The 18,772-nt window shown below is 38.7% G+C and overlaps 1 long non-coding RNA gene across 1 annotated transcript in view; it reads left to right on the top strand.

Annotated features, from left to right (window-relative positions):
• The window catches only part of LOC113458593 (uncharacterized), a 17,517-nt gene extending 2,795 nt beyond the window's left edge, over positions 1 to 14,722 (top strand). Inside the window, exons 2-3 of the long non-coding RNA XR_003378971.2 lie at positions 7,523 to 7,678; positions 7,781 to 14,722. This is a non-coding gene — a long non-coding RNA (uncharacterized LOC113458593). The remainder of the gene's footprint in view (positions 1 to 7,522; positions 7,679 to 7,780) is intronic.
• The last annotated feature ends 4,050 nt before the right edge of the window (positions 14,723 to 18,772 follow it).

Below are 18,772 nucleotides of genomic sequence, written 5' to 3'. Positions count from 1 at the left end.
ATATTAAACCTTGTAACTGGTACATAAAGCAAGATAATTCCTATTGTTGCTCTGTCAATGAACATCAAATACGCTCGCATATTAAACACATACTGTCCGACCGGGGATGCTGTTAACCCTGTGTGCGGCCGTTCTCCGAGCACCTGCAAGGCTCGAACGTGACACGCTTTAAGCAGCGCGGACGGGCAATCGCCGCTGCCGGCCCTGGCAGGGAAAGGCAGGAGCGGTTATCCCGCCGGGAGGAGCAGCGGGAGCTGCGGGGCCGCTGCCCCGGGCCCGGTGCCGCCCCGCAGCGCCGCCGCTCCCCGGCCCGTATCCCCCGGGCACGGAGCGGGTGCCAGCCGCATGGCCACAGAGCCCGCGCACGGGTACCTCGGCCCTTCTGCCGGCCCCATGGCCACAGCCCCATGGCCGCAGCCCCCGCACACGGGTACCTCGGCCCTTCTGCCAGCCCCATGGCCGCACTCCCCTCACACGGGTACCTCGGCCGTTCTGCCAGCCCCATGGCCGCACTCTCCTCACACGGGTACCTCGGCCCTTCTGCCAGCCCCATGGCCGCACTCCCCGCACACGGGTACCTCGGCCCTTCTGCCAGCCCCATGGCCGCACTCCCCTCACACGGGTACCTCGGCCCTTCTGCCAGCCCCATGGCCGCACTCCCCGCACACGGGTACCGCGGCCGTTCTGCCCGCACCGCGAGTTCGCGGCGGGGCGCGGGCGTGGGGCCGGCAGCGCAGAGGCGCCACCCGCGAGGCAGCCCCGCTCGAGGCTCGGCCGCTCTCCCAGAGGCTGATCCGAGGGATAAGCAGCTACGGTTCCACAAAGCCTCTTACGATAGAACTTCGCACGAGCCCTGGCGTCCTCTCCTGAGCCTTTTATCACCGGGGCTACTCACTCGGGTTGAACCATCAGTGTTTGTCCCTGGTTTTGCTTTCTGTTTTAACGACTTGATTTCTCAGCACCGCGAATAAACATCAGCCTCTCTGCAGGAATCCGCTGAGGCTTCTCAGATGCTGTACACAATTAACCTGGTTGCAAATTTAGCAGTCCCAAGTACAGTACTTACAATCTTATCTCAAGTGGGTGGGTATACTGGAAACTCCTGAGCATCTTAGCCACATTCAGTGAGTAAGTAGGCTGAACACAAGAGATCTGTGGAGTAGACTGCTGATCTGAATTTTAACCACAGTGTAGTTAGTGTTTTTCCCTCTTTATACTTTTTTGTCCTTTTTTTTTTTCCCTGGGGTAATGGGTGGGAAACAGATTAAGTAACACGCACGCACAATTACAAAGTATAGATACTTTATCCATGGAACTAGTGTATGCTAAATGTCTTCTCTTTTTCTACCCTCAGGATGTAAACAGTGAGTTCAGGCTTTGTGTAAGAGTCCAGTTGCCCTTTTCACTGGAAAGGGAGGATTGGTTGTTGGGGTAATGCATTATTCACTCTTGGCTGGGTATATTTTACTTTACAGGACTTCTGCTGCTGCTGTTGTTGCTAAGTCCTTCCAAATTTAAATCAGATTTGGATTTAGGCTCTCTGAGATATTTATTCATGTTCCATGATAAGAAGAGAATTATTTATTGCAATTTTCATTCCCTGAAAAACATGAAAACAATGCAGACAACTGTGTATTTTTTGTACTTAAGTAATTACAGAATTTGAGTGCATTTTTTATGTGAGATTATAGTGAAAGTGTTACTGTGTCTTTAGTAATTTATGGCAAAGGTGTATTTCAGATTGTTGGAAGTAGGCAAATTCCAGATGTGCCCATGTCAGAAAAACATTTTTCTGCCTTACAGAACATGGGGGTAGGATATGTGAATATTATTTGTAAACAGTGTCAGCAAAAGCTGAGTTGCATTTTCAGTAACACCAAGTCTTCATCCATATTAGGCCAAGCATATTAGTTCCTGAAAGCAGTATTTGTTCCTGAATCATCACACATTCGTGTGGATTTTTTGGGTTTTATTGTCCAAATTCAGCCTCACTGCTGTGATTCATACTCTCTCTCTGCTTGCAAAGCAGAAGAAATTAACAAGAGCTTTCTAAGCAGAATTTTCCGTGAACATCACTGGAGAATCTGCTTAAAAACTGATGGTATCATGTGGCCAATGGAAAGAAGTCTATGAATGTAGAGAAATATGTGGATAAACAATAGTTTCCTCTTTGAAAATACAACAACCATCAAGTAGTTTTGCTCTGTCAAACAATTCCTTGCAAATACCCAATCAAAATATCTTGGTAATTTTTCTTCAGAAATGTTTTTCTGTTTGTTTATTTTTATTCAGTAAAACAGTTTCATTTTGGGTCATATAATATTCTGGAAATTTCTCCAGCAGCTGTCAAGCAGCTTGTTGGAATGATTTCTGTCTCATTATTCAACCAGCTTGAAGGTTTTCACTCTTGTGGTATTTGGCAGGGCAAATATTTTCAATGCCTGCAACTGACCATCTTATTAACTGTGAAAAATTTCACTTGAACAATAAACAGTGTTCTGCCAAAGAACCACAGCAAGTTATTCCAAAGTACATTACTCAATCAAAAATCTTGGGCAGCATTCATATGACCTCTGCCTGCTTTCAAAATGTTGCATTTTTTTCCTCCAGAATTCTCTATTGAGTAATATGGGTTGGTTTTGGAAAGACAATGAGAGTTTCAGCAAAGCAGTTATAATATTTGGGATAATGACATTCAAAGGGACTCACCTTGCAACCTTTACATGCACAAGCAGTTAAATGTTACCTATATAGGGACAACAGAGATTACTTGTATGTATAAGGTTTGCAGGGTCACACTCAAAGGCCCCAGATAAGACAAAGCATTTCAGAGTAGAAATTGGGTATGTATTTTGCTGAATAGAGCTGGAGTTCTGATCTGGGGCTGTAAATGACATGGTGGTGGATGGTCCTGGAGTTCAAGGCTTTTGTAGGAGTCCTACTTTATGTTTTCAATGCCAAATGAACAAAGAATTTGGAAAAAGGGGAATGTGAGAGAAACAAGAAGATAGAAATGTATCAAAAGGTGAATACAGAAGAGTGATAAGGACCTTACTTCCAGGTCTTTCAGTTAGGCTTCTCCAGGGTTAAGGAAAGCTAAAAAAGATGCTCAGCTTCTTGTACAGCTCCTATACACTAGGATTTCTTACACGGAAATTTTTGCCATTGACATCAAAGTTTTCCACAGAAATTAATTTGTTTGTCAAAACTTTCCCTAGGACAGAATCTCAGTTTCAGGAGAAGATTTCAGGACTGGAACAGAAAGAGCCTTTCATCATACCACTTTGCTATAGGTAGACCAGGCCACCATCTGATCTACAGATGCCCTAATCGCCATTGGCTAATCTGTGCTGCACTGTCTCGCTCCATCTCTATTTTTTTTTTTCTTAATGGGAAACAATTTTATTTTATTTCCTCGAGGAGCCAAAAGTTTTCAGATAATTTCAAATGTTTCATGCAGAGGAATTCCTACTTTCCTGCCAGCCTTTCTTGTATGACTTGGAAATCTGAAGGAACTTCATGCTTGCATAAAAGGTTCCCAAAAGGATAAGATTTGGCCACTGGGAAGCTGACAAAATATTTTGCCAATTACTTTATTTTTTAATGATTAAATTGCTCAAAGGTTAACAAATTGGGATATAGCTTTTTCCTAATTAATAAAGAACAAACAAACAACCAAACAAACAAAAACCAACCAAAAAACTACCAAAACACAAAAAAAAAAAAAAAAGATGAGCATGAACTTGTCCTGTATTGCAGAAACAGTTTGCACCATAAGGTCAATATTCCATAAACATTAATTCAGAACTGCAGTGGGGCATAGCAGTGTATCAAACTTGACTGCATCCTTGGATAATTTGTAAAGGACAGAAAGGCAATCAAAAAACACAATTTTTGCCTCTTTCAATTCAAAAGGTAACTCCCACTGTTTGAGCACATAGCCTCCATTACTGAAGAGTTTTCTTGTGCTACCTAAGTAACAAAACAAATAAGAACTAACTTTTTCCTCTCCTGGAAAGGGAGGGACTCAGACTGATGTATATTTACTATGTTAAAAAAGCAAATGTTTATATAGTTTCATAGATTCTAAATAAAATTCAGTTGTGGTAAAAGCTATTGCATCCCCTGATGATGTCAATAGAGAGACAATCCTTCTCACCCTGCCTTTTATGTCTGTGTTTAAGAGCTAAAGAAACAAATAATAGTATTAGGCATTACAAACAACCAGGAGATAAGAAACACTCAGGAGCTGAGATTTTTTTGCTGTTCGTGGATGGAGAAAACCCGGTGTGTGCTGTGTTAGCTCAAAGCATGTCTTTAATCATGCACTGGAACATAGATAGAAACTTCTTCCTGGAACACTTATCTGGAAACATGGTAAGAGGCACAGGCTCTTGCCATTGTTTCCAAAATACAGGATGCCAAGTGGGAGAGTGCCTCAGCCCTAGGAAGCCCAGTAGCATCTTGGCATTAGAAGCTCTCCCTTAGTTATGCTAAAGGGAGAGTTCCTGAAACTAGAGCTCTGCCTGGCCTGGTTCCTTCTGGGCGTCCCTCCACTTTGGGGAAGGTGAAACATGATCCCCATGGATGACAGCATTCCTCCAAGCAGACTGCAAAAGCTGCCCTGCCTGCTTAGGCCATGAAATGGCTGGGAGCCTTGGAAGAGATGCAAACCAGGGAGCAATAAAAATCTGACTAAGCTTCACATCTAGGCTGCCAGGTAGGAGGGGACTCTTTGGAACTCATGCTCAGAAGGAAGAGACAAGGGACGATTGGGTTTTTCCTCTCTTTGCTGCAAGGACATGTTGCCAGTGAGTGCTGCCTTTCTTGAAGTCATCTTGCAGCCATCTGGCTGAAATACTGTAGGGTTTGGGGGTTTTTCCACATAACTGGCCCATAGTCATTCTGAAGCATCAACACCATTTCCTTCTGTTCATCTATTTGTTTCTTATTCAGCTAGGCCAATGCTGGAAATCATGTTCACACCGATTTTCCTTCTTCTTTGATATCACCATTCAAAGTTCGACTCTGATGAAATGCTAAAAAATGAGCAGACCTTCCACCAAAGACATGCATTTGTGTGCATTTTGAGATATAATTCATGGCACCATATGGCATTATCCTTACCACAAAGATGATTCACTGCTGAGGGAAATAAATACCAGTGTTCAAAAGTATCTTGCCTGACTTGTTGAGAAGTAACTCCAGGCCCTGAAAATTCCTTCTCATCACACTGTACAAAAGGAGGCATTATGTTAGTGATATGACTATGGGTCTAGGTGAGAGGGAAAAAAGGAAAGATAGATTGTTGGAATAAGGATCTGTCTAACATATAACACCTGCACGCACACAAGTCCCACACCTACTAGCACACAAGTAAGTGACTGAGAGAGGAGCACTTATCTGAGCAGTGAAGACAGCAGCAAATCTCATTGCAAAGCAAGATACCACTATTGATAATATTACTGATTAAACACTGTCAGCCCTTCTGCAAATTCCTGGTAATTTCAATGGCTCTGTAGTAAGGCCATAGGTCTGAGAATTTCAGAGAAATAGTGGTGCAGTAAGACCCACTGTTCTGAGCCCATCATAACATCTGTGTTTTTCACGGATTTAATTTGTTTCACTGTTTTAAATTTCTCTCTGCTTTTCCACTGTCTAAATAAATAAAAATATTTTTTAAAGTGATAAAATAGAGAAGGAAAGAACAGAAAGATATGGAAATGAAGGTGGGGGGCAAGAAGAGGACCACCTGCACTTTTTATATTGCCATTACTGTTGAAAACGACAGCATTTGGCATCACACAGAACATTTCTGTCATTATGTTTTTCACTGTGTTTGAAGACTGTTTCAGAAAAATGTTTCAGATTAAAATGTCAATGTTTGTGCTCAACTGGGCCCAGGTCTATAGGTTTAGAAGTATTTTTCCATGGATTCCTGATCTCACATTCTTCATTCTGCATGGCTGCAAGTCATGCCTCATAAAGGTGAGAATGTGGCATAACTGTGCAGACTTAAAACCACAGTTCTTTCTGGTATGCTTTTCAGTTTTATGTGTAGCCAAATGTATGGCCAAATTCTAGTTACTTTGGTTGGTTCCATAGGTTGACACAACCCAACTAAAGGAAATTTAACAGAATCTGGGCTTCAAAGTAAAATACACATACTTTGAAGCACAGTTGTATTCATAAAAGCAGAAATAATGTTTGCTCCATTCACGTGACTTTAACAGAAAGTTACCTTTATATTATTTTGGATTAATATAGTATTTATAATTAATTAAAAATATTTTAGAAAATATATTATTCTTAGATATATAATATTTATATTAAAATAAAAGAGTTTCAAGATATTTAAAAGTTCAGTCAGAGAGTAACATATTATAATGGATAGCAGAGTTCATAGTGATTTTTGTATTTTGACACCTTGTGTAATCATATAGCATTTGATGAAGAAAGCAATTTCTGCCTATACTGCAGAGTACTGATGCAGCTACTGTTGCAAGCAAAGTGGAATGTTATCTGAGCTACAGACTAAAACCTCGAGTCACCCATCAGTGTTTCTGTTGGCATGTAAACTGCAATAATTTCTGTGATGAGAAACAAAACACAAAAATGGAGTATTTTTAAAGTGTACCAAGGAGTTTTTAACACTTAGAAATCTGTTATAATTTTGCAATGTTACATTATTTTATAGCCTTTAAAAATGCTCATTTTATTAGTAATACCTTAAACATCATCCTTTGTGAATGAGTAGAATCAATATCAAACAAAATGAGATTTCATATGACACTTTAATTTCTCTTTTTATATTTGAGCCTTCATTGCTTTTTACTTTTCTAGTTTCTAATCAATTTCCCCAATGCTTTCCTCAATTTTGGGAATGGAACATTAAAATAATTTCATATTTAATTAAATTATAAAGCCCCAGTTAGAACTTAACACCCAATAAATAGAATCTAAATAAAGCAGTTATTGCTCAAAGGTAATTTTTATGTATTTCTCATGAAATAGATGATGGTGTATTTTTGCTGGCTTTCAGTGCAAATCTTTTGCATAATCACAAAGTAAAACAATAAATCTTTAAGATCCATTTGTGCTATGAATTGTTAAATTGTTATTTCCATTTGCCTTTAATTTGTGCCTTTTTGAGCATCTTTGCTGCAACAAGATGCCATTGCTGTTTGTCCAAATGACAGTGTTGCAGGAGTGGTAATTGCAAAACAGATGAGAAAATTACCTATAATACCTCACCTACACACTGTTCATGTTCACTTCCCTAATTTCCAAATTAAACTCAGTCCTGTATCTTCTCTGTGGGAACTCTCCAATCATTTTGAGCCTTTCTTCACTACACACACCGATGGCCCTTGTCTCAGCTCCCTTCACTGCTCCTGTGCTACCTGAAAATGAGTGCTATTCTTCTGCATTCCTCCCCGTGTCACATATGACACTTCACAAATCCCACTGATCTTTCAGCTTTTTTTGTCAAGACACAAATTTCCCCATCTTTCTTTCACAGGTCACAGGATTTTGAGCTTCTCCTTCACTGAAATACCTTGTCACAAAGACAGGATGGCCACCCTCTTTTTTCACTCTGCCTCCAGGCCCTCCTTGTGGCCTGTAACTGTGGTCTCTGGAGCAATGTCTGAGCTGGATGTGGAGATTTACATGGAAGGTGAGCATTTGCTCTTATTCTTTTCTAAAAATTTATTTATTTATTTTAGCCCAATGAAATGCAATCTCAGAACCCCTCTTTTTCTCCAATTTTCTGTGTCAGTGGGATCTCACTTTGAGGCTATGATGCACCTTCCTTTTCTTCTGAGATGTGGAAGAACCTTTGTGCTCATTCTGCCCAACTTTCATGCTGCCCACTTCACTGATGAAGCTAAGGGAGGAAGGAACCTGCCATGAGAAGTTTCTTCATGTTTATTTTCTCTTTGTTTGTAGCTGGCCTTGAATGATAGGAGGTGAATAGCTTCTCCTGGATCAGAGAGGTCACTGCAGAACACCGTGAATGTTCTCCATTGGCAAAAGGGAAGAGATTTTCTCTAAAGCTGCCTACATTACTCCTACTTTGTAGAAAAAGAGGGTTTTACTCTATGATGCTGCATTACCACCCCTTCAATAAAATTTGAAAATCTGCAAACTTCCTAATCCTTGCACAAGCACTTAGCCATGAGGTTTTTACTGCTACTAATAGGAGTCTTTCAGCTAAATCTCTACATGTCTCTGTAATTACCTACACAAGAAGTAATGTTCTGTAATACCATTCAATCTCTATTTTCATGTCATGCCACAGTCTAATATTCCTCAGCCCATAGCAAATATGCCTTCAGAAAATAGCCTGAGATAGGACAAAATAAGATCCACGTTCAAGTGAGAAGCACTCAGTGAAACAGACTCCTGTCTAGTGACTTGATACGCCAGACCATAAGGATATAAAAAGTGCAGGGATGGTTTGTGCCAGATACAGTCTCTTGTTGGAAGATTTGGTTCTAAAAACCCATGAGAAAAAGAACTTGTTCTATTCACTGAATGGAGAAAAGCCAAGATATTTGAAATAAAATAGAAACTATTTGAACTATATATACCCTTCACTTTATTTCCAATCAAACTTATCACTGGATGTCTATAGAACAAACCCAAAACACACAGAAAAGTGAAGTGTACAGCCCAAATTGGAGAAGCAGCTTATAGGAAAGACACTGATTTGCAATCTTCCTTCGGTCTCACAGAGCTCTCTACATTGTAGGGGATATTACAGTGAGCTTCAAAAGCCAACCTAGAGAGCAGGTTTTTAGTTCCAGGGTCCCCATAACTTTCCTTGTTTCATATGGGATACAAGAAGCAAGATGACATTTGTTCTAAAATGATTGACTGAGGATTTCACTGGAGGTCTTTTGCAATTGACCTTCTGAGAGAAAAGCAGAGAGATTTGAAACGACAGAGCAGGAGAGCTTTCCCTACCCATCGTCCACTTACATGGGACTGCCTGTGAGTGGGTGAAACAGAGGTAAAACAAATTAACAGTCTGCAAGAAAAGGTATAAGTCAGAAAAGTTGCTTTAGCTGTACATTGAATGACCTTTTAAGAGGCAACCTACTCCCACAAGATAGAGCACTTTGTACCAACTCATGGAATACCTGAGTGAAATCAGTGCATAAAGATTAAAAAAATATTAAATGACAGTAAATGCTAATCCACAAACATCCATGGAAAATGGACCTTCACAAACTGACCTTATAACTGACTTACTTATAAGTTTGTTTGAGAACCATAAAAATTTTAAAAAATGCAAGCTTGATAAGTTACTTGACTTCACAATATCCTGAGACTTTCTAAAGTTGCAAGCAAAGGCATAGATAAATAAATAATCTTAAATAATAAATAATATTAAACCCTAACAAATAGGAAACATTGCCTTGATAATGTCAGTGGTACAAAATAGCCAACTACATTGCCTAATTTTTTCAGATAAATAAAAAAATGTGTTTTGAAATGGCTAAACATGAATTTATACACATGAGAAAAATGTAGACCATACCTAGAGAATGAGAAACTTCTCCAAGAGAAAAAAATTATTATGAAGATTGGTGTGTTATTCTATCTGCATCCTGGATGTTTCACATTGCTGTATTTTCCTTTAGAGGGTTAATAGAACCCTCATTTACATATGTTGTAACTTCAGAAGCAAAAGTTTGTCCAGTTCAGCTTTCTAAAATTAAGGAAATCTGTTGGAAAGTTAGAGAGGTTTTAGGGAAAAACCTGGAAAATGAAATTGAAAAATATATCTTCCAGCACAAGGTTCAAGAGACACTGTCAACTTAATTTGTCAAGAGATAAATTAATCACAGTCCTTACATACCTACATGGGAAACAGAAATTTCATAATAAGATGGCTCTTCAACAGAGCTAACAAAAATGTAATAATATCCAATAGCTTGAAATTGAACCTTGACAAAATTAGGCTCAAAATTAGGTGCATTTTTTTAACACTGATGGTTCTGAGCCACTACAATAATATACCAAAGACTTCCATAGATTTTTCAAGGAACTTTTCAATAACATTCTATTTCTAAAGGATTGAATATATTTCAAACATTGTTTATCTCAGAAAAATCCATCAGCCTTTTTTAGCAGGTCATCCTGTGTTATCAAACAAATACCCATGAGCTCTGCATTTTGTAGAACTCATGAGAAGAACCCAAATATTTTTATATTTTAAAAATTAGTCTTCCAGGACTACTAATGATAGCTGCAGATTGTAGATGGACTTTAAATTTCAGATAAATTCAAGCAAAACATTTCAAGAGGTAGCTATGAAGTAGCTGCCTAAATCACTTGATATGCAACTAAATAGGAAAAAAATGTAAGTTCTCATTGTCTTAATGCTATATACAGAAAGCAGACAAACAATCTGACTAAATGTTTCTTTATTGAAAGCCAAATCTAGTGTGGTAATTCAGATGATGAATATCCATGTGACTTTCCTTTAACTTAGGGCCTACTATCAGATGTTTCTAACTAAGGGACTCCAAAATTATATAGGAGCCCAGGCTGTTATAAAGAATTCTTTTGAAGCATCAAGAGAATGATAGTTTTTTGCCTAATGGTAAAACATGGATTTCTACTGCTGAAACCAGATGAGCTCCAAAATAGCACTTAGATGCAAAAATCCCCCACAATTAAATCAAATTCAGACAATTAAGATAGTGACCTCCAAAACCACCCCATCTAACTGTTGTCAGATCTGAGAGACAACTGCACTTTTTTTTTTCAAGAAAAAGCCATTAAGTTTGAGGAATTCTGCTAAGTTCACGAATGCTGCCATTCTCAGAGGGAGCACAGCACTAGGTAACTGTCCCCATCTTTAAGGCCATTTCAGTTCAAAAATCTGCTCAGAGAATTTTACTGTGACTTTATAGGAGATGTGGGTTTAGTTATTTTGAAATGGAGAATTCATCTCAGGTTACCCACCTCTTACATGGCTGCTCTAACAACAGGCTATTGTACGAAAGACTGTTTATTTTTCTAAAGAATTTAAAATGTCTGTCACTTATAACTGAAGGCCTGACCCGGTTACCAAATCACACTGTGTGCATCTGGCATGAGAATCCCAGCCATGCAGAAACTCCTTAATCCTGGACAAAGACACCATCTTGAGTAACTCTTTGTTATTTTATATTAGGGAGCTAATTAACATTTTCTGTCCGCTCCCTCATGTCCTCATCCAAATCAGATGTGCAGAATATTGTGCATCCCAGAGTTAAATACCCAACTCCTCATTTGACACAAGAAATCTCTGAATATCTTATCACTGTGTCCCACTAGGACTCTACTACATCATATGTGATGAGATAGGTCAGGGCATATCATGACAAGCTGGCCAGCAAGGGCTGCCTTGAGAGAGTGAGAAAGAAAGAAAAGAGAACATTTGTTGGAATGTATCAAAGAACTGATCTACATTAAAAAAAAAACAAAACGTCAAAACAAACAAAGCTCACAAAAACCCAAACAAACAAAAAACTCACACACTCTTTTTTTTTCCTTTTGTTAAGTAAGTTTTATTCAGGATCATCTGCTCCCCATCCAATTTGCCACATCAGGAATGAGGAGGTTAAAGGGTTTATTAAACTAGCCTACTAATATGGTTACTGGAAGAGAAGGTTTCTGTTTCAAAAAAAGATCTGAATCAGATGAAAAGAAGAATGGTAAAGCACCCTTTCCTAATCATGCCAAATCAAGAGCAAGATTCCAGCAATAACTCCAGAAATCAGACCAATGTCATACTGATTTAGAAAATGCAAAAGCTAGAGGAAATTGGGTAAAAAAATAAGAGGATATGATTTCTAGGAATCATGAGAAATTCTAGTCATTCTTATGAATCTAACCTAAGATATTATAAAAATATAACGATTTTAAGCTTTATATGAAGACTGGAGGAATTCACACTCAAGGTAAAAGGCAAGACTCAAGAACTCAAAAATAAAGTAAACCATAAGTTTTCTTCATCTTCTGATTCACCAGTTCTAATTCAGAACTGCAGTTCCAAGTAAGAAATGAGAGAAAAAAATACTGGAAAAGATAATAATTTAATCAGTATAGCAAACTGAATTTTTAAAAATTTCACAGGAGGGGAGTCTGTCTTCCAATCAGATCACTCAGTATAAGCAAACACTATATTATTTTTTGGATAAAGGAGCAGTGGAAACTTGGTGCTAGACCAAGATGAGAATTATTTTATATGATCCTTTTCCAAGGGAAAACTGCAAAGTTTTAATGTAGGAGTTTCTCCTATGGAACATACAGATAGAAACGAATCTACGTTATATTGCAACTATGCACAATTGTTTTAAAGTATTTTGTCTACAGTTTTGCCTTTTCTTCATGTCATAAATTCCTACTTCATTGTAACTGCAAATATATAAAAGATAACCATCAACCAAAACATCTCCATATGAGCTACACAGTTTTTAACACTTTTACTTCCCAGAAAATTAAAGTACTTTTGTTTATGACAGCCCTTTTTCTTGATACAGACTTTGTTCCACAGCAGAAGACTTTTGAGGGACTTTGGAATTTTTCATGAAATGGAAAGCTTTCATCCCAATCAAAAGTGGGAGTTAAGGATTTGCTGTATTCTGGTATTCTGGGTGTGTCAGTTTACTGGGCATAAGTGGTCCATTTGTGTATTTGGTATTCTAATTTGCTGACATAATGTGTGCATATAATGTCTTTTTACCTTGAATGGATATGTTAAGAATAAGGACAAGGGGGGAGTCACACAGAGATAATTCAACTTGTTAAACTGCTGCAGGGGCAGCACTGAGCGTGTTGGAATCGCACGAGGCAGCGGAACAGAGAAATCCAGTGCAGCTCTAAGGACCTGATGCCCAGAAAGAGGGGCTGGAGCCATGTCAGTGCTCCATATGGGCTAATGCATGGATGCCTTGGCAGGGCTGATTAATCCAGGCAGAATTAATGTGGCACCTCATTTCTGGTGTTTGCACTAGCTCTGTGGACAGCCCCATTGCACTCAGTTCTCCTCAGATTTGTGTGAGCAGTCAAATAACCCCTAAAGCAGCATTGCTAGCAACTGTCATAACAGGTTTCTTCCCCATTTTTAAGAACAGATAAGGAGGCTCCTTTATGCTTTGTAAGTCTATTAGTGAAAGTTGAAAAACTGTTTTGCAGCTGGTATGAAAGTATTAGAAGTGGTCTTGACTAGTACCAAAAAAAATTACTCTGCACCAAACAAAACAACTCTTGCTTTTATACTATTGCACTTTTACCTGAGGAAAGCAATATTTGAAAATGGTTGAGATCCTGAAATACAGGTAATGTCTTTCAGGATGTACAGCCCCCAAATTAGTCCTGGCAGAGAAGCATGCAATCTTTACTGTATGCAATACTCAGTGGATGAACAGCACAGCCATCAGAAGACAGGGATGGCACATACACTGCCCTGCTCTGATGAAAATGTCTATTGCTGGGTTCTGTGCTAACTGCAATTTCCTAAAGACTGGAATTTTTATGCTAGATAGATCACACTGTTGGAGTTCAGTTGGAAGGTTATGAAGCCCTGGATTGCCAAGTCCACGTCATCATTCAATTGCTTTGCCATCTGCTAATATCTCTCTATGACAAACCCAGGTGAATCCCTAACTATTGTAATGATCTGAAAACTTGTGGCCATGTTTCTTCAATGAGAGAAGACTGAACCAGAACATTTTAGTAAAGAACCTCATAACTGTGAATAAGTAAAAAAAAAAAAGAAATAACAGTGATAATAATAATAACTGTGTGGCCTTATTTACAAAATAATACAAATAAAATATACAAATATTGAAAATTTTATCCCAGAATTATTTTTCCTGATGGCCTGCCATAGAATGTGGCATTTTAATATTGTGGAATAGTGATATAGCTTGTCTTAAAAAGGAGGAATGTAGACTGATATAAATATACTTGAAGGACTTGACCATTCAGGAAGAAAATAACTGTTTCCTCTCCCTAACCAAAGTAAGAGGAGAATCTGTCTGCTACTGGTTGTGAAAAGTGCAACTGGCTGCCTTAATTACCAAAAAATAGTCAATCTGAAGCAGTAGGGATCAGTCTCCATTTGACAGCACCATTAACTAATTGCCTTATAGCATTCACTTCTGTTTTGTCCAGTACCTCCTTGGAATGGTGGAGATGCTCCCTGCATTCCGACCACTTGAGAACGGCTTCTGGAGCTCCCTGGAGAGCCCCATGCCTTGTGGTCAGGTACAGAGGGAGCCAAACATGGGAGAGAACTTCCCAAAGAGAAGGGATACAGGTCACTCGGGGAAGAGGGGCAATGGCATAGAGCAGCAAGGCTGCCACTTAAATCTCTTCCCCTGCCAGCAGTTCCATTAATGATTTTGAGCCTTTCTGGAAGCCTGCTGAAGCCGATGGAAGCCTCTTCATGAGTTCATTGTTGTTTGGACTGGTGTCTCAAAATCACTTTCATGTCCTAAGCTCTCTTTGGAAGACTTTTGATGCTGTTTTATCAGATTATCTGCTTCACTTTTTCTTGGAAAAAATTAGGTGCCTTTTGCTGTGGTCTGTAAACTTCTCATATGAAATGAAATCCAGAATGCTTATGTTTTTTAGCAAAGGAAATATAGTTGTGAACCAACTCAGAACAGCTTCTGAGGCTTGTTTCTGTTTCTTTGATATAATTTATAACATTTTAAAATTTGTTTTAAGTTTGATTCCCAAAATTACACTTATTCTCCTGTAAAGATTGCCATTATTCTTTGGTCATTCTTATATTGCAAAATTATTCACTCTGTTTCTGGTTAGAAAAGCTGGAATGAAATGATCTTTCAGAACAGTGTACCTTTTTATGTTTCCAGTATTAACTAACCACTCAGGGTGTGATCTTTTTGAAATCAGAGGATTTTCTATTATACAGGAGTGGAAATATTTAGCTTCTCTCTCCTCTCTCAGAAAACAAACCACATCCTGGAAAAAGAAATGTTTTACACAGAATTTATACATGATAAGAAATTCATTCCACAAGTGGAGTAAGACCTTTTAAAGACCTTTATCTACCTCACAGAATAAATCTGATATGCCTTACAAACCATTATGTGATCTCTTCCTCTCATTGCATGCAGATGCAGCTCCCTCTCCTAAGTGCTAACACCATAATTTCCATTCCAGTGATGAAATTGGGTGTGGAAGGGGAGAAGTTTGTTCTAATGCACTTGTATATGATTACATACTGGATTGTAAAAATTTAACATTTCGTTTGCTTCTTCTAATAAGCTTTTCAAAGCATAATAAATCTGAGTATCTTAAAACATCTGTTTGCTCTGGAAGATCAGTCAGTAGGGTTGGGCATCCTGCTGGTGGGGCTGCTGAGACTGTTTAAAGAGCCTGGTTGATACTTGCAGTGCATATAACAAAGGAGCTATTCTTTAGAAAACTTTTGATTTGCACAGCTTGCAAACACAGGATCTTGAGATTGAGCTTTATCTGTGCAAACTGTTTCTCTAGAAGTTCTTCTGGAATTTTTATTAACAAAGTGTATCACAAATGCTTGAAAGGCAAGACCCTATTAGCAATATAAGATAAAAAAAATCACACAGCCTTTCTTTTGTGCTGTGTCTGAATGGAGCTTCTGGCACTTCTGATTAAGGGGCATCTTTCCAGGTGCAGAAGGCTCAACAGGGTTGGCCCTCAACATATAGCTGCTGTGCACCCCCAGAGAACTTACATTCTGACAAGCACTGGGCAGGGCAGATACCAGTTGCATTTATTTCTGCCTTGCAAAACCTTCTGCTCTAAAGCAACCTTAAAGTGCTTCTTCTTGTTTTTTCACTCCTGTGTGGTGATGAAATACAATGTGATGCAGTACCCACTGAGGCAAACCTAATCCAGCAAAAAGATTCCATAACAAAATCTTTCAGAGGGCAACCACTCACACTGTAAAGCCCCTCTGGAGTTGTCTGATGATACAAATCAGCCATAGCAGACATAACAGCTGCTGACCATGGAGTTTCTACCCAGAGCATCTGCAGCATTTTGCCTCCCTGGCTCTGCTTAAGTAGACAATGTGATGTGGTGGAAACCAGTTTTGTGAACATAAAGAGTGAAGCTTACAATTTTTGTGAGTTCATATGGGTGTTCATACAAAGGAAAGAAATTAAATAGACAATTTCAAATTTTTTATTTTCCAAAATTATGTGTATTGCTTTTCAGAAAACTTGACAAACAACAGCACTTTTATTGTCATGGAGGAAATTCGCACAGCTTATTGTTTTGTATTTCTAGGTCAAAATCAGCACCACAAACTTTGTAAAACCAATAAGGCAGAAAAATAAAGCTTTTTGTCACATACTTGTATTATAAAACATTCTTCCTATGCTTTTTAATGCATAAAGATGACATTTTGATGATTTTATGGAGGGCTTTGGGGCCACCTTTATTTCACCTTTATTTTCATTTATTTATTTTGGTGGTTCTTTTAAATGTTGTATCTAAAAACCTTTCATGTTGATTCTAGAAATTTGTGAGTTCAAGGACAATCAAATATTTCTGAAGCTGGACAGTAGCAGTTAAGATATACAAAAAAATTTGGGAATGGTTTAATTCACAGCACTGAGAAGGCTAAATAATGCACTTGTTTATCTAAAGCAAAATTATCCTAATTTGCTAAAGATACCAAGATAAAACCTGTGATATAGGAAAAGATTTATTACCAGGGAACTGTAGTGGAGGTCTGGTAGAACCTAACTCCATTAATTTCTGCCCTGTGGCAGTGGAGGGAGTTAGAGTGGGTTTGGAGATGTCCTGAGTTCTACCAGAGCAAATAAAAAACCCAGAACCCTGCAACTTCCTCTGCATTTTCCTAAATTTCACTGTGTTCCAGAGCAAGTGAGAGATAGTGAAAGGTGGGGTTCAAAATGATAGTGGGAACAACCCAAACTTTATCATTAGGATAACACTGAAAACAGGCTTACTTGATTTGCCTAGCAGAACTTGTGTAAACACCTCCCAAAACAATTACTGCAAGCTGCTTTTTATCTGGACTCTGCTGAAGCAGAGACAAGAGAAAGGCAGATGGATACAAATAAAGCAAATCAATATTTCAGGATTTTCAATATGAGTATCCTAAATCAGTTCCCAAATATCAGTAGTAAAAGAAAACAACCCCTTATCAGAGTCAATGGGATGTATCTGATTGTTTTCCAAACTAGACGGGCTCTTGGGCTGTTTTCATGAATTTAAATTCCATTATAAATGTGGATGCTATGATTTTTCTTGCTGGTTTATATTGGTATATAACTTGAATGTATATATTTGAGAAATTTCCTTTTCTCAAGGAAGGGAAATAAGACTGTTGCTTTTCTCTTATACCAAGCAGATCAATAGATACACTGAATAAAGCTTGTGTGAAAAGAGAATCAGCCCTGATTTTCAACAATACTTATAGCTATAGACACAGTAGCTGCAGGAAATCTGCCTCTTTGACTCTTCAATTCTAGTCTCTAATACACTCTCTCTGATGGCACCATGACAATTTTCTGAAGTAGATCCCTGAGACCTTGGGTCATTAGGTTTACTTTACTTTGTATGGTCATTAGGTTTACTTTACTTTGTATGGTTTGTCTCAAATGTGAATTCAGGTTGTTTCTCAGGTGTACCACCTACTCCTCCAGAGGAGCAGTGAGCTACCATGACAGCTGAAACACTTCCTACCCCAGCGAAGCTTATTGAAAAATGTTCCCCTGACATGTATCACCTATTTAATCAGTCAGAGAGTGTTGTGAGGAACAAGCTTTCTTAGATTATTTATGTTTAGGAATAAAATGATAAAGCATTTTTTCCTTGTGCTATTTCCAATTGGAAATAACATAATCCAGAAGCATGATTCTTATTATATTTCCTATTTGTGTCAGTGTAATCCCATGCCAAGGGAACAGCTGAATCAAAAGGCAGGCAATACCCCAGAGTTTTGATGCAGGCAAATGGCAAGTAAGAGCAAATTATTAATCTACTTTCTTCTTTAACTTTTTTTTTCCCCCTCAAAACAGAAAATAGAGTTATGGCTCAGGAAGCCTCTAGAAAGCCTTATTCGTCTTTTCTGATAACAATCTGCTAACTAACTTACGTAAATATGAACACTTTATGCTTTCTAGCATAGTTAATTGAAATGGAAAACCCAGACTCTGACTGATGATAATTTGCCCTGTCCTGGTGTATTTGCTGTAAGACTCAGTATGATGCTATGTTATTTCACTTTTTCTTTATTCTCATCTTAATAAAAACTTCTTTCTCATGTAACCAGTGCAAGTAGGGCAAAGCTCTTCTAATATGCACCAAAGTATTAACTGTTCTTCAAACGACAGTTTACCCCAGGGCATGGAAGGGAAAGGGAGCATCCTTTGGCTCCCTGATGTTGCCCATGATGGAAACAGCCTGGGCTCCCTCCTCCTCATCTAGACAGGACTGACAGTACCAGAGGTAAACATCTCTGCAGGAAAAGTGGTGCCTTGTGTGTGGACAGTGTCAATGTGTTCTTCTTGGCACTTGTTCCTCGTCAGGGTTATCGCATTGTCTAGCAGACAAAATGCCAGATGAACACACAACCATGAATTCAGGAAGCTGACATTGCATTCACTATGCATGCTCTGAATTTTTGGGTTTTTTTCCCCAATAAATTATTTCTAACTAAAAATGTCAATATTGCTGTCCTTTCTGAGTCTATCTCTGGTTTGAGGAAGGTACACCTTTT

Source organism: Zonotrichia albicollis, chromosome 4, assembly GCF_047830755.1.
Source record: "Zonotrichia albicollis isolate bZonAlb1 chromosome 4, bZonAlb1.hap1, whole genome shotgun sequence".
In the NCBI taxonomy this organism is placed as follows: domain Eukaryota; kingdom Metazoa; phylum Chordata; class Aves; order Passeriformes; family Passerellidae; genus Zonotrichia; species Zonotrichia albicollis.
This window is presented reverse-complemented; position numbering and strand designations above follow the sequence as displayed.